Consider the following 13,006-nt stretch of genomic DNA (forward strand, 5'->3'; position numbering starts at 1 on the left):
GCATGATAACCCATACTGACAGCTCTGGATAGTACCAGCACATTTCTTGCTGGACTTGGTAATGCAAAGAACACATTAAACAGCTTCACTTTTTTTCAAAAATAAATAATTGACTATTAAAAACCTATCAGTCTTAAATAAGGACATCAGTAAGCACCACTGGCATAATGGATAAGGCACTGTTCTCCTAAGCCAGTGGTTGTAGGTTTAAGTCCTGTCTGAGTTGGAAGTCATTACAGCAAGTGTCTCATCACTAGAGTTGATATTTTATCCTTGCTTCAACTGTACAACAGTCTTGCAGTGTTTAGCTTGCAAAAAATGACCACAGAAGCAAAAAAATGACATTTATTATGATAACATTGTTGTTGATTTTTTTAAACCTTTTCTATCACCTTGGACAGCTTATTCAAGTGCCATCTGGCATGCACATTCATTTGTTTATCATCATTCATCACCAAGAATGATTTTCTTTTTCAATTCTTATGACTGTACTGATTGTATTGAATGAAATCCACATCTAGCATAACCAACTAACACTGCTAAGTGCTCCAGTGGCGCAATTGGTCAGCACGCAGTACTAGTAAGACAGTATCTGTTGAGCAATACCGAGGTTGTGAGTTCAAGCCTCACCTGGAGCAGCTTTGTTTACTGTTTTTTTTCTTTTTCTTATGTCAATAGTCATTGATTATAAACTGCTACCTTAATATTTAATATGATATTACAAAGGATGGAAGAATGAAAGAAAAAACACAAACATGAGTTTGTATTTAAGTTGTCAGCACACACCTGCTTTGGTTCAAATGCACTGCATATCTTCCTTCAGTCAGCCAACAAAACAGCAATGGAAAAGATTAACATACTGTTGGTAAAGCAGTTGCATCAAATTGATTTTCTGCAATATAGCATTATAATCCATACTGACAGCTCTGGATAGTACCAGCACATTTCTTGCTGGACTTGGTAATGCAAAGAACACATTAAACAGCTTCACTTTTTTTCAAAAATAAATAATTGACTATTAAAAACCTATCAGTCTTAAATAAGGATGTCAGTAAGCACCACTGGCATAATGGGTAAGGCACTGTTCTCCTAAGCCAGTGGTTGTGGGTTTAAGTCCCGTCTGAGTTGGAAGTCATTACAGCAAGTGTCTCATCAGTAGAGTTGATATTTTATCCTTGCTTCAACTGTACAACAGTCTTGCAGTGTTTAGCTTGTAAAAAATGACCACAGAAGCTAAAATATGACATTTATTATGATAACATTGTTGTTGTTTTTTTTTAAACCTTTTCTATCACCGTGGACAGCTTATTCAAGTGCCATCTGGCATGCACGTTCGTTTGTTGCTCATCATTCATCACCAAAAATGATTTTCTTTTTCAATTCTTATGACTGTACTGATTGTATTAAATAAAATACACATCTAGCATAACCAATTAATGCTGCAATGTGCTCCAGTGGTGCAATTGGTCTGCGCGAGGTACTTGTAAAACAGTATCTGTTGAGCAATACCGAGGTTGTGAGTTTAAGCCTCATCTGGATCAGCTTTGTATACTGTTTTTCTCCTTTTCTTATGTCATTAGTCATTGATTATAAACTGCTACCATAATATTTAATATGATATTACAAAGGATGGAAGAAAGAAAGAAAAAACACGAACATGAGTTTGTATTTAAGTTGTCAGCACACATCTGCTTTGGTTCAAATGCACTGCATATCTTCCTTAAGTCAGCCAACAAAACAGCAATGGAAAAGATGAACATACTGTTGGTAAAGCAGTTGCATCAAATTGATTTTCTGCAATATAGCATGATAATCCATACTGACAGCTCTGTATAGTACCAGCACATTTCTTGCTGGAATTGGTAATGCAAAGAACACAGTAAACAGCTTCACTTTTTCTCAAAAATAAATAATTGACTATTAAAAACCTATCAGTCTTAAATAAGGAGATCAGTAAGCACCACTGGCATAATGGATAAGGCACTGTTCTCCTAAGCCATTGGTTGTGGGTTTTAAGTCCCGTCTGAGTTGGAAGTCATTACAGCAAGTGTCTCATCACTAGAGTTGATATTTTATCCTTGCTTCAACTGTACAACAGTCTTGCAGTGTTTAGCTTGCAAAAAATGACCACAGAAGCTAAAATATGACATTTATTATGATAACATTGTTGTTGTTGTTTTTAAACCTTTTCTATCACCTTGGACAGCTTATTCAAGTGCCATCTGGCATGCACATTCATTTTTTTATCATCATTCATCAGCAAAAATGATTTTCTTTTTCAATTCTTATGACTGTACTGTTTGTATTGAATAAAATCCACATCTAGCATAACCAACTGTTGCTGCTAAGTGCTCCAGTGGCACAATTGGTCAGCGCGAGTATTTATAAGACAGTATCTGTTGAGCAATACCGAGGTTGTGAGTTCAAGCCTCACCTGGAGCAGCTTTGTTTATTGTTTTTTCTTTTTCTTATGTCAATAGTCATTGATTATAAACTGCTACCTTAATATTTAATATGATATTACAAAGGATGGAAGAAAGAAAGAAAAAACACAAACATGAGTTTGTATTTAAGTTGTCAGCACACATCTGCTTTGGTTCAAATGCACTGCATATCTTCCTTCAGTCAGCCAACAAAACAGCAATGGAAAAGATTAACATACTGTTGGTAAAGCAGTTGCATCAAATTGATTTTCTGCAGTATAGCATGATAATCCATACTGACAGCTCTGTATAGTACCAGCACATTTCTTGCTGGACTTGGTAATGCAAAGAACACATTAAACAGCTTCACTTTTTCTCAAAAATAAATAATTGACTATTAAAAACCTATCAGTCTTAAATAAGGATATCAGTAAGCACCACTGGCATAATGGATAAGGCACTGTTCTCCTAAGCCAGGCATGTCCAAACTGCAGCCCCTTAGCTGTTGTAAAACTACATATCCCAGCATGCCCAAACACAGTTTTGCTGCCAGAGAATGCTAAAGCTGTGTCAGGGCATGTTGGGATGTGTAGTTTCTCCACAGCTGGAGGGCCACAGTTTGGACATGCCTGTCCTAAGCCATTGGTTGTGGGATTTAAGTCCCGTCTGAGTTGGAAGTCATTACAGCAAGTGTCTCATCACTAGAGTTGATATTTTATCCTTGCTTCAACTGTACAACAGTCTTGCAGTGTTAAGCTTGCAAAAAATGACCACAGAAGCTAAAATATGACATTTATTATGATAACATTGTTGTTGTTTTTTTAAAACCTTTTCTATCACCGTGGACAGCTTATTCAAGTGCCATCTGGCATGCACGTTCGTTTGTTGCTCATCATTCATCACCAAAAATTATTTTCTTTTTCAATTCTTATGACTGTACTGATTGTATTGAATAAAATCCACATCTAGCATAACCAACTGATGTCGCTAAGTGCTCCAGTGGCGCAATTGGTCAGCGCGCAGTATTTATAAGACAGTATCTATTGAGCAATACTGAGGTTGTGAGTTCAAGCCTCACCTGGAGCAGGTTTGTTTACTGTTTTTTTTTCTTATGTCAATAGTCATTGATTATAAACTGCTACCTTAATATTTAATATGATATTACAAAGGATGGAATAAAGAAAGAAAAAACACAAACATGAGTTTGTATTTAAGTTGTCAGCACACATCTGCTTTGGTTCAAATGCACTGCATATCTTCCTTCAGTCAGCCAACAAAACAGCAATGGAAAAGATTAACATACTGTTGGTAAAGCAGTTACATCAAATTGATTTTCTACAATATAGCATGATAATCCATACTGACAGCTCTGTATAGTACCAGCACATTTCTTGCTGGATTTGGTAATGCAAAGAACACAGTAAACAGCTCACTTTTTCTCAAAAATAAATAATTGACTATTAAAAACCTAACAGTCTTAAATAAGTACATCAGTAAGCACCACTGGCATAATGGATAAGTCACTGTCCTCCTAAGCCAGTGGTTGTGGGTCCAAGTCCCATCTGGGGTGGAAGTCATTACAGCAAGTGTCTCATCAGTAGAGTTGATATTTTATCCTTGCTTCAACTGTACAACAGTCTTGCAGTGTTTAGCTTGCAAAAAATGACCACAGAAGCTAAAATATGACATTTATTATGATAACATTGTTGTTGTTTTTTTTAAACCTTTTCTATCACCGTGGACAGCTTATTCAAGTGCCATCTGGCATGCACGTTCATTTGTTGCTCATCATTCATCACCAAAGATTATTTTCTTTTTCAATTCTTATGACTGTACTGATTGTATTGAATAAAATCCACATCTAGCATAACCAACTGATGCTGCTAAGTGCTCCAGTGGCGCAATTGGTCAGCGCGCTGTATTTTTAAGACAAGCCTCACCTGGAGCAGCTTTGTTTACTGTTTTTTCTTTTTCTTATGTCAATAGTCATTGATTATAAACTGCTACCATAATATTTAATATTATATTACAAAGGATGGAAGAAAGAAAGAAAAAACACAAACATGAGTTTGTATTTAAGTTGTCAGCACACACCTGCTTTGGTTCAAATGCACTGCATATCTTCCTTCAGTCAGCCAACAAAACAGCAATGAAAAAGATTAACATACTGTTGGTAAAGCAGTTGCATCAAATTGATTTTCTGCAATATAGCATGATAATCCATACTGACAGCTCTGGATAGTACCAGCACATTTCTTGGTGGACTTGGTAATGCAAAGAACACAGTAAACAGCTTCACTTTTTCTCAAAAATAAATAATTGACTATTAAAAACCTAACAGTCTTAAATAAGTACATCAGTAAGCACCACTGGCATAATGGATAAGTCACTGTCCTCCTAAGCCAGTGGTTGTGGGTCCAAGTCCCATCTGGGGTGGAAGTCATTACAGCAAGTGTCTCATCACTAGAGTTGATATTTTATCCTTGCTTCAACTGTACAACAGTCTTGCAGTGTTTAGCTTGCAAAAAATGACCACAGAAGCAAAAGATGACATTTATTATGATAACATTGTTGTTGTTTTTTTTAAACATTTTCTATCACTGTGGACAGCTTATTCAAGTGCCATCTGGCATGCACATTCATATGTTTATCATCATTCATCACCAAAAATGATTTTCTTTTTCAATTCTTATGACTGTACTGATTGTTTTGAATAAAATCCACATCTAGCATAACCAACTGATGCTGCTGCTAAGTGCTCCAGTGGCGCAATTGGTCAGCGCGCAGTACTTATAAGACAGTATCTGTTGAGCAATGCCAAGGTTGTGAGTTCAAGCCTCACCTGGAGCAGCTTTGTTTACTGTATTTTTCTTTTTCTTATGTCAATAGTCATTGATTATAAACTGCTACCTTAATATTTAATATGATATTACAAAGGATGGAAGAATGAAAGAAAAAACACAAACATGATTGTGCATTTAAGTTGTCAGCACACATCTGCTTTGATTCAAATGCACTGCATATCTTCCTTCAGTCAGCCAACAAAACAGCAATGGAAAAGATTAACATACTGTTGGTAAAGCAGTTACATCAAATTGATTTTCTGCAATATAGCATGATAATCCATACTGACAGCTCTGGATAGTACCAGCACATTTCTTGCTGGACTTGGTAATGCAAAGAACACAGTAAACAGCTTCACTTTTTCCTCAAAAATAAATAATTGACTATTAAAAACCTAACAGTCTTAAATAAGAACATCAGTAAGCACCACTGACATAATGGATAAGTTACTGTACTCCTAAGCCAGTGGTTGTGGGTCCAAGTCCCATCTGGGGTGGAAGTCATTACAGCAAGTGTCTCATCACTAGAGTTGATATTTTATCCTTGCTTCAACTGTACAACAGTCTTGCAGTGTTTAGCTTGCAAAAAATGACCACAGAAGCTAAAATATGACATTTATTATGATAACATTGTTGTTGTTTTTTTTAAACCTTTTCTATCACCGTGGACAGCTTATTCAAGTGCCATCTGGCATGCACGTTCGTTTGTTGCTCATCATTCATCACCAAAAATGATTTTCTTTTTCAATTCTTATGACTGTACTGATTGTATTAAATAAAATCCACATCTAGCATAACCAATCAATGCTGCAATGTGCTCCAGTGGTGCAATTGGTCTGCGCGAGGTACTTGTAAAACAGTATCTGTTGAGCAATACCGAGGTTGTGAGTTTAAGCCTCACCTGGATCAGCTTTGTATACTGTTTTTTTTCCTTTTCTTATGTCATTAGTCATTGATTATAAACTGCTACCTTAATATTTAATATGATATTACAAAGGATGGAAGAAAGAAAGAAAAAACACAAACATGATTGTGCATTTAAGTTGTCAGCACACATCTGCTTTGGTTCAAATGCACTGCATATCTTCCTTCAGTCAGCCAACAAAACAGCAATGGAAAAGATTAACATACTGTTGGTAAAGCAGTTGCATCAAATTAATTTTCTGCAATATAGCATGATAACCCATACTGACAGCTCTGGATAGTACCAGCACATTTCTTGCTGGACTTGGTAATGCAAAGAACACATTAAACAGCTTCACTTTTTTTCAAAAATAAATAATTGACTATTAAAAACCTATCAGTCTTAAATAAGGACACCAGTAAGCACCACTGGCATAATGGATAAGGCACTGTTCTCCTAAGCCAGTGGTTGTAGGTTTAAGTCCTGTCTGAGTTGGAAGTCATTACAGCAAGTGTCTCATCACTAGAGTTGATATTTTATCCTTGCTTCAACTGTACAACAGTCTTGCAGTGTTTAGCTTGCAAAAAATGACCACAGAAGCAAAAAAATGACATTTATTATGATAACATTGTTGTTGTTTTTTTTAAACCTTTTCTATCACCTTGGACAGTTTATTCAAGTGCCATCTGGCATGCACATTCATTTGTTTATCATCATTCATCACCAAAAATTATTTTCTTTTTCAATTCTTATGACTGTACTGATTGTATTGAATGAAATCCACATCTAGCATAACCAACTTATGCTCCAAGTGCTCCAGTGGCGCAATTGGTCAGCACGCAGTACTAGTAAGACAGTATCTGTTGAACAATACCGAGGTTGTGAGTTCAAGCCCCACCTGGCGCAGCTTTGTTTACTGTTTTTTTCTTTTTCTTATGTCAATAGTTATTAATTATAAACTGCTACCTTAATATTTAATATGATATTACAAAGGATGGAAGAAAGAAAGAAAAAACACAAACATGAGTTTGTATTTAAGTTGTCAGCACACACCTGCTTTGGTTCAAATACACTGCATATCTTCCTTCAGTCAGCCAACAAAACAGCAATGGAAAAGATTAACATACTGTTGGTAAAGCAGTTGCATCAAATTGATTTTCTGCAATATAGCATTATAATCATTACTGACAGCTCTGGATAGTACCAGCACATTTCTTGCTGGACTTGGTAATGCAAAGAACACAGTAAACAGCTTCACTTTTTTTTCCAAAAATAAATAATTGACTATTAAAAACCTATCAGTCTTAAATAAGGACATCAGTAAGCACCACTGGCATAATGGATAAGGCACTGTTCTTCTAAGCCAGTGGTTGTGGGTTTAAGTCCCGTCTGAGTTGGAAGTCATTACAGCAAGTGTCTCATCACTAGAGTTGATATTTTATCCTTGCTTCAACTGTACAACAGTCTTGCAGTGTTTAGCTTGCAAAAAATGACCACAGAAGCTAAAAAATGACATTTATTATGATAACATTGTTCTTGTTTTTTTTAAAGCTTTTCTATCACCGTGGACAGCTTATTCAAGTGCCATCTGGCATGCACATTCATTTTTTTATCATCATTCATCACCAAAAATGATTTTCTTTTTCAATTCTTATGACTGTACTGATTGTATTGAATAAAATCCACATCTAGCATAACCAACTGATGCTGCTAAGTGCTCCAGTGGTGCAATTGGTCAGCGAGCAGTACTTATAAGACAGTATCTGTTGAGCAATGCCGGGGTTGTGAGTTCAAGCCTCACCTGGAGCCGCTTTGTTTACTGTGTTTTTCTTTTTCTTATGTCAATAGTCATTGATTATAAACTGCTACCTTAATATTTAATATGATATTACAAAAGGATGGAAGAAAGAAAGAAAAAACACAAACATGAGTTTGTATTTAAGTTGTCAGCACACACCTGCTTTGGTTCAAATGCACTGCATATCTTCCTTCAGTCAGCCAACAAAACAGCAATGGAAAAGATTAACATACTGTTGGTAAAGCAGTTGCATCAAATTGATTTTCTGCAATATAGCATTATAATCCATACTGACAGCTCTGGATAGTACCAGCACATTTCTTGCTGGACTTGGTAATGCAAAGAACACATTAAACAGCTTCACTTTTTTTCAAAAATAAATAATTGTCTATTAAAAACCTATCAGTCTTAAATAAGGATGTCAGTAAGCACCACTGGCATAATGGGTAAGGCACTGTTCTCCTAAGCCAGTGGTTGTGGGTTTAAGTCCCGTCTGAGTTGGAAGTCATTACAGCAAGTGTCTCATCAGTAGAGTTGATATTTTATCCTTGCTTCAACTGTACAACAGTCTTGCAGTGTTTAGCTTGTAAAAAATGACCACAGAAGCTAAAATATGACATTTATTATGATAACATTGTTGTTGTTTTTTTTAAACCTTTTCTATCACCGTGGACAGCTTATTCAAGTGCCATCTGGCATGCACGTTCGTTTGTTGCTCATCATTCATCACCAAAAATGATTTTCTTTTTCAATTCTTATGACTGTACTGATTGTATTAAATAAAATCCACATCTAGCATAACCAATCAATGCTGCAATGTGCTCCAGTGGTGCAATTGGTCTGCGCGAGGTACTTGTAAAACAGTATCTGTTGAGCAATACCGAGGTTGTGAGTTTAAGCCTCACCTGGATCAGCTTTGTATACTGTTTTTTTTCCTTTTCTTATGTCATTAGTCATTGATTATAAACTGCTACCTTAATATTTAATATGATATTACAAAGGATGGAAGAAAGAAAGAAAAAACACAAACATGATTGTGCATTTAAGTTGTCAGCACACATCTGCTTTGGTTCAAATGCACTGCATATCTTCCTTCAGTCAGCCAACAAAACAGCAATGGAAAAGATAAACATACTGTTGGTAAAGCAGTTGCATCAAATTAATTTTCTGCAATATAGCATGATAACCCATACTGACAGCTCTGGATAGTACCAGCACATTTCTTGCTGGACTTGGTAATGCAAAGAACACATTAAACAGCTTCACTTTTTTTCAAAAATAAATAATTGACTATTAAAAACCTATCAGTCTTAAATAAGGACATCAGTAAGCACCACTGGCATAATGGATAAGGCACTGTTCTCCTAAGCCAGTGGTTGTAGGTTTAAGTCCTGTCTGAGTTGGAAGTCATTACAGCAAGTGTCTCATCACTAGAGTTGATATTTTATCCTTGCTTCAACTGTACAACAGTCTTGCAGTGTTTAGCTTGCAAAAAATGACCACAGAAGCAAAAAAATGACATTTATTATGATAACATTGTTGTTGATTTTTTTAAACCTTTTCTATCACCTTGGACAGCTTATTCAAGTGCCATCTGGCATGCACATTCATTTGTTTATCATCATTCATCACCAAGAATGATTTTCTTTTTCAATTCTTATGACTGTACTGATTGTATTGAATGAAATCCACATCTAGCATAACCAACTAACACTGCTAAGTGCTCCAGTGGCGCAATTGGTCAGCACGCAGTACTAGTAAGACAGTATCTGTTGAGCAATACCGAGGTTGTGAGTTCAAGCCTCACCTGGAGCAGCTTTGTTTACTGTTTTTTTTCTTTTTCTTATGTCAATAGTCATTGATTATAAACTGCTACCTTAATATTTAATATGATATTACAAAGGATGGAAGAATGAAAGAAAAAACACAAACATGAGTTTGTATTTAAGTTGTCAGCACACACCTGCTTTGGTTCAAATGCACTGCATATCTTCCTTCAGTCAGCCAACAAAACAGCAATGGAAAAGATTAACATACTGTTGGTAAAGCAGTTGCATCAAATTGATTTTCTGCAATATAGCATTATAATCCATACTGACAGCTCTGGATAGTACCAGCACATTTCTTGCTGGACTTGGTAATGCAAAGAACACATTAAACAGCTTCACTTTTTTTCAAAAATAAATAATTGACTATTAAAAACCTATCAGTCTTAAATAAGGATGTCAGTAAGCACCACTGGCATAATGGGTAAGGCACTGTTCTCCTAAGCCAGTGGTTGTGGGTTTAAGTCCCGTCTGAGTTGGAAGTCATTACAGCAAGTGTCTCATCAGTAGAGTTGATATTTTATCCTTGCTTCAACTGTACAACAGTCTTGCAGTGTTTAGCTTGTAAAAAATGACCACAGAAGCTAAAATATGACATTTATTATGATAACATTGTTGTTGTTTTTTTTTAAACCTTTTCTATCACCGTGGACAGCTTATTCAAGTGCCATCTGGCATGCACGTTCGTTTGTTGCTCATCATTCATCACCAAAAATGATTTTCTTTTTCAATTCTTATGACTGTACTGATTGTATTAAATAAAATACACATCTAGCATAACCAATTAATGCTGCAATGTGCTCCAGTGGTGCAATTGGTCTGCGCGAGGTACTTGTAAAACAGTATCTGTTGAGCAATACCGAGGTTGTGAGTTTAAGCCTCATCTGGATCAGCTTTGTATACTGTTTTTCTCCTTTTCTTATGTCATTAGTCATTGATTATAAACTGCTACCATAATATTTAATATGATATTACAAAGGATGGAAGAAAGAAAGAAAAAACACGAACATGAGTTTGTATTTAAGTTGTCAGCACACATCTGCTTTGGTTCAAATGCACTGCATATCTTCCTTAAGTCAGCCAACAAAACAGCAATGGAAAAGATGAACATACTGTTGGTAAAGCAGTTGCATCAAATTGATTTTCTGCAATATAGCATGATAATCCATACTGACAGCTCTGTATAGTACCAGCACATTTCTTGCTGGACTTGGTAATGCAAAGAACACAGTAAACAGCTTCACTTTTTCTCAAAAATAAATAATTGACTATTAAAAACCTATCAGTCTTAAATAAGGAGATCAGTAAGCACCACTGGCATAATGGATAAGGCACTGTTCTCCTAAGCCATTGGTTGTGGGTTTTAAGTCCCGTCTGAGTTGGAAGTCATTACAGCAAGTGTCTCATCACTAGAGTTGATATTTTATCCTTGCTTCAACTGTACAACAGTCTTGCAGTGTTTAGCTTGCAAAAAATGACCACAGAAGCTAAAATATGACATTTATTATGATAACATTGTTGTTGTTGTTTTTAAACCTTTTCTATCACCTTCGACAGCTTATTCAAGTGCCATCTGGCATGCACATTCATTTTTTTATCATCATTCATCAGCAAAAATGATTTTCTTTTTCAATTCTTATGACTGTACTGTTTGTATTGAATAAAATCCACATCTAGCATAACCAACTGTTGCTGCTAAGTGCTCCAGTGGCACAATTGGTCAGCGCGAGTATTTATAAGACAGTATCTGTTGAGCAATACCGAGGTTGTGAGTTCAAGCCTCACCTGGAGCAGCTTTGTTTATTGTTTTTTCTTTTTCTTATGTCAATAGTCATTGATTATAAACTGCTACCTTAATATTTAATATGATATTACAAAGGATGGAAGAAAGAAAGAAAAAACACAAACATGAGTTTGTATTTAAGTTGTCAGCACACATCTGCTTTGGTTCAAATGCACTGCATATCTTCCTTCAGTCAGCCAACAAAACAGCAATGGAAAAGATTAACATACTGTTGGTAAAGCAGTTGCATCAAATTGATTTTCTGCAGTATAGCATGATAATCCATACTGACAGCTCTGTATAGTACCAGCACATTTCTTGCTGGACTTGGTAATGCAAAGAACACATTAAACAGCTTCACTTTTTCTCAAAAATAAATAATTGACTATTAAAAACCTATCAGTCTTAAATAAGGATATCAGTAAGCACCACTGGCATAATGGATAAGGCACTGTTCTCCTAAGCCAGGCATGTCCAAACTGCAGCCCCTTAGCTGTTGTAAAACTACATATCCCAGCATGCCCAAACACAGTTTTGCTGCCAGAGAATGCTAAAGCTGTGTCAGGGCATGTTGGGATGTGTAGTTTCTCCACAGCTGGAGGGCCACAGTTTGGACATGCCTGTCCTAAGCCATTGGTTGTGGGATTTAAGTCCCGTCTGAGTTGGAAGTCATTACAGCAAGTGTCTCATCACTAGAGTTGATATTTTATCCTTGCTTCAACTGTACAACAGTCTTGCAGTGTTAAGCTTGCAAAAAATGACCACAGAAGCTAAAATATGACATTTATTATGATAACATTGTTGTTGTTTTTTTAAAACCTTTTCTATCACCGTGGACAGCTTATTCAAGTGCCATCTGGCATGCACGTTCGTTTGTTGCTCATCATTCATCACCAAAAATTATTTTCTTTTTCAATTCTTATGACTGTACTGATTGTATTGAATAAAATCCACATCTAGCATAACCAACTGATGTCGCTAAGTGCTCCAGTGGCGCAATTGGTCAGCGCGCAGTATTTATAAGACAGTATCTATTGAGCAATACTGAGGTTGTGAGTTCAAGCCTCACCTGGAGCAGGTTTGTTTACTGTTTTTTTTTCTTATGTCAATAGTCATTGATTATAAACTGCTACCTTAATATTTAATATGATATTACAAAGGATGGAATAAAGAAAGAAAAAACACAAACATGAGTTTGTATTTAAGTTGTCAGCACACATCTGCTTTGGTTCAAATGCACTGCATATCTTCCTTCAGTCAGCCAACAAAACAGCAATGGAAAAGATTAACATACTGTTGGTAAAGCAGTTACATCAAATTGATTTTCTACAATATAGCATGATAATCCATACTGACAGCTCTGTATAGTACCAGCACATTTCTTGCTGGATTTGGTAATGCAAAGAACACAGTAAACAGCTCACTTTTT

General features: G+C 36.0%; 2 non-coding genes across 2 annotated transcripts; both read left to right on the forward strand.

The window, feature by feature from the left end:
* The first annotated feature begins 3,416 nt into the window (after nt 1-3,416).
* Nucleotides 3,417-3,509, forward strand: TRNAI-UAU (transfer RNA isoleucine (anticodon UAU)). Its single transcript is given in 2 exon segments — nt 3,417-3,454; nt 3,474-3,509. It is a non-coding gene; the product is annotated as a tRNA-Ile (tRNA).
* Nucleotides 3,510-12,561: 9,052 nt separating this feature from the next.
* TRNAI-UAU (transfer RNA isoleucine (anticodon UAU)) lies at nt 12,562-12,654 on the forward strand. The gene is given in 2 exon segments: nt 12,562-12,599; nt 12,619-12,654. It is a non-coding gene; the product is annotated as a tRNA-Ile (tRNA).
* The last annotated feature ends 352 nt before the right edge of the window (nt 12,655-13,006 follow it).

This window comes from Pseudophryne corroboree, chromosome 11 (genome assembly GCF_028390025.1).
Source record: "Pseudophryne corroboree isolate aPseCor3 chromosome 11, aPseCor3.hap2, whole genome shotgun sequence".
NCBI classification, from domain to species: Eukaryota; Metazoa; Chordata; class Amphibia; order Anura; family Myobatrachidae; genus Pseudophryne; species Pseudophryne corroboree.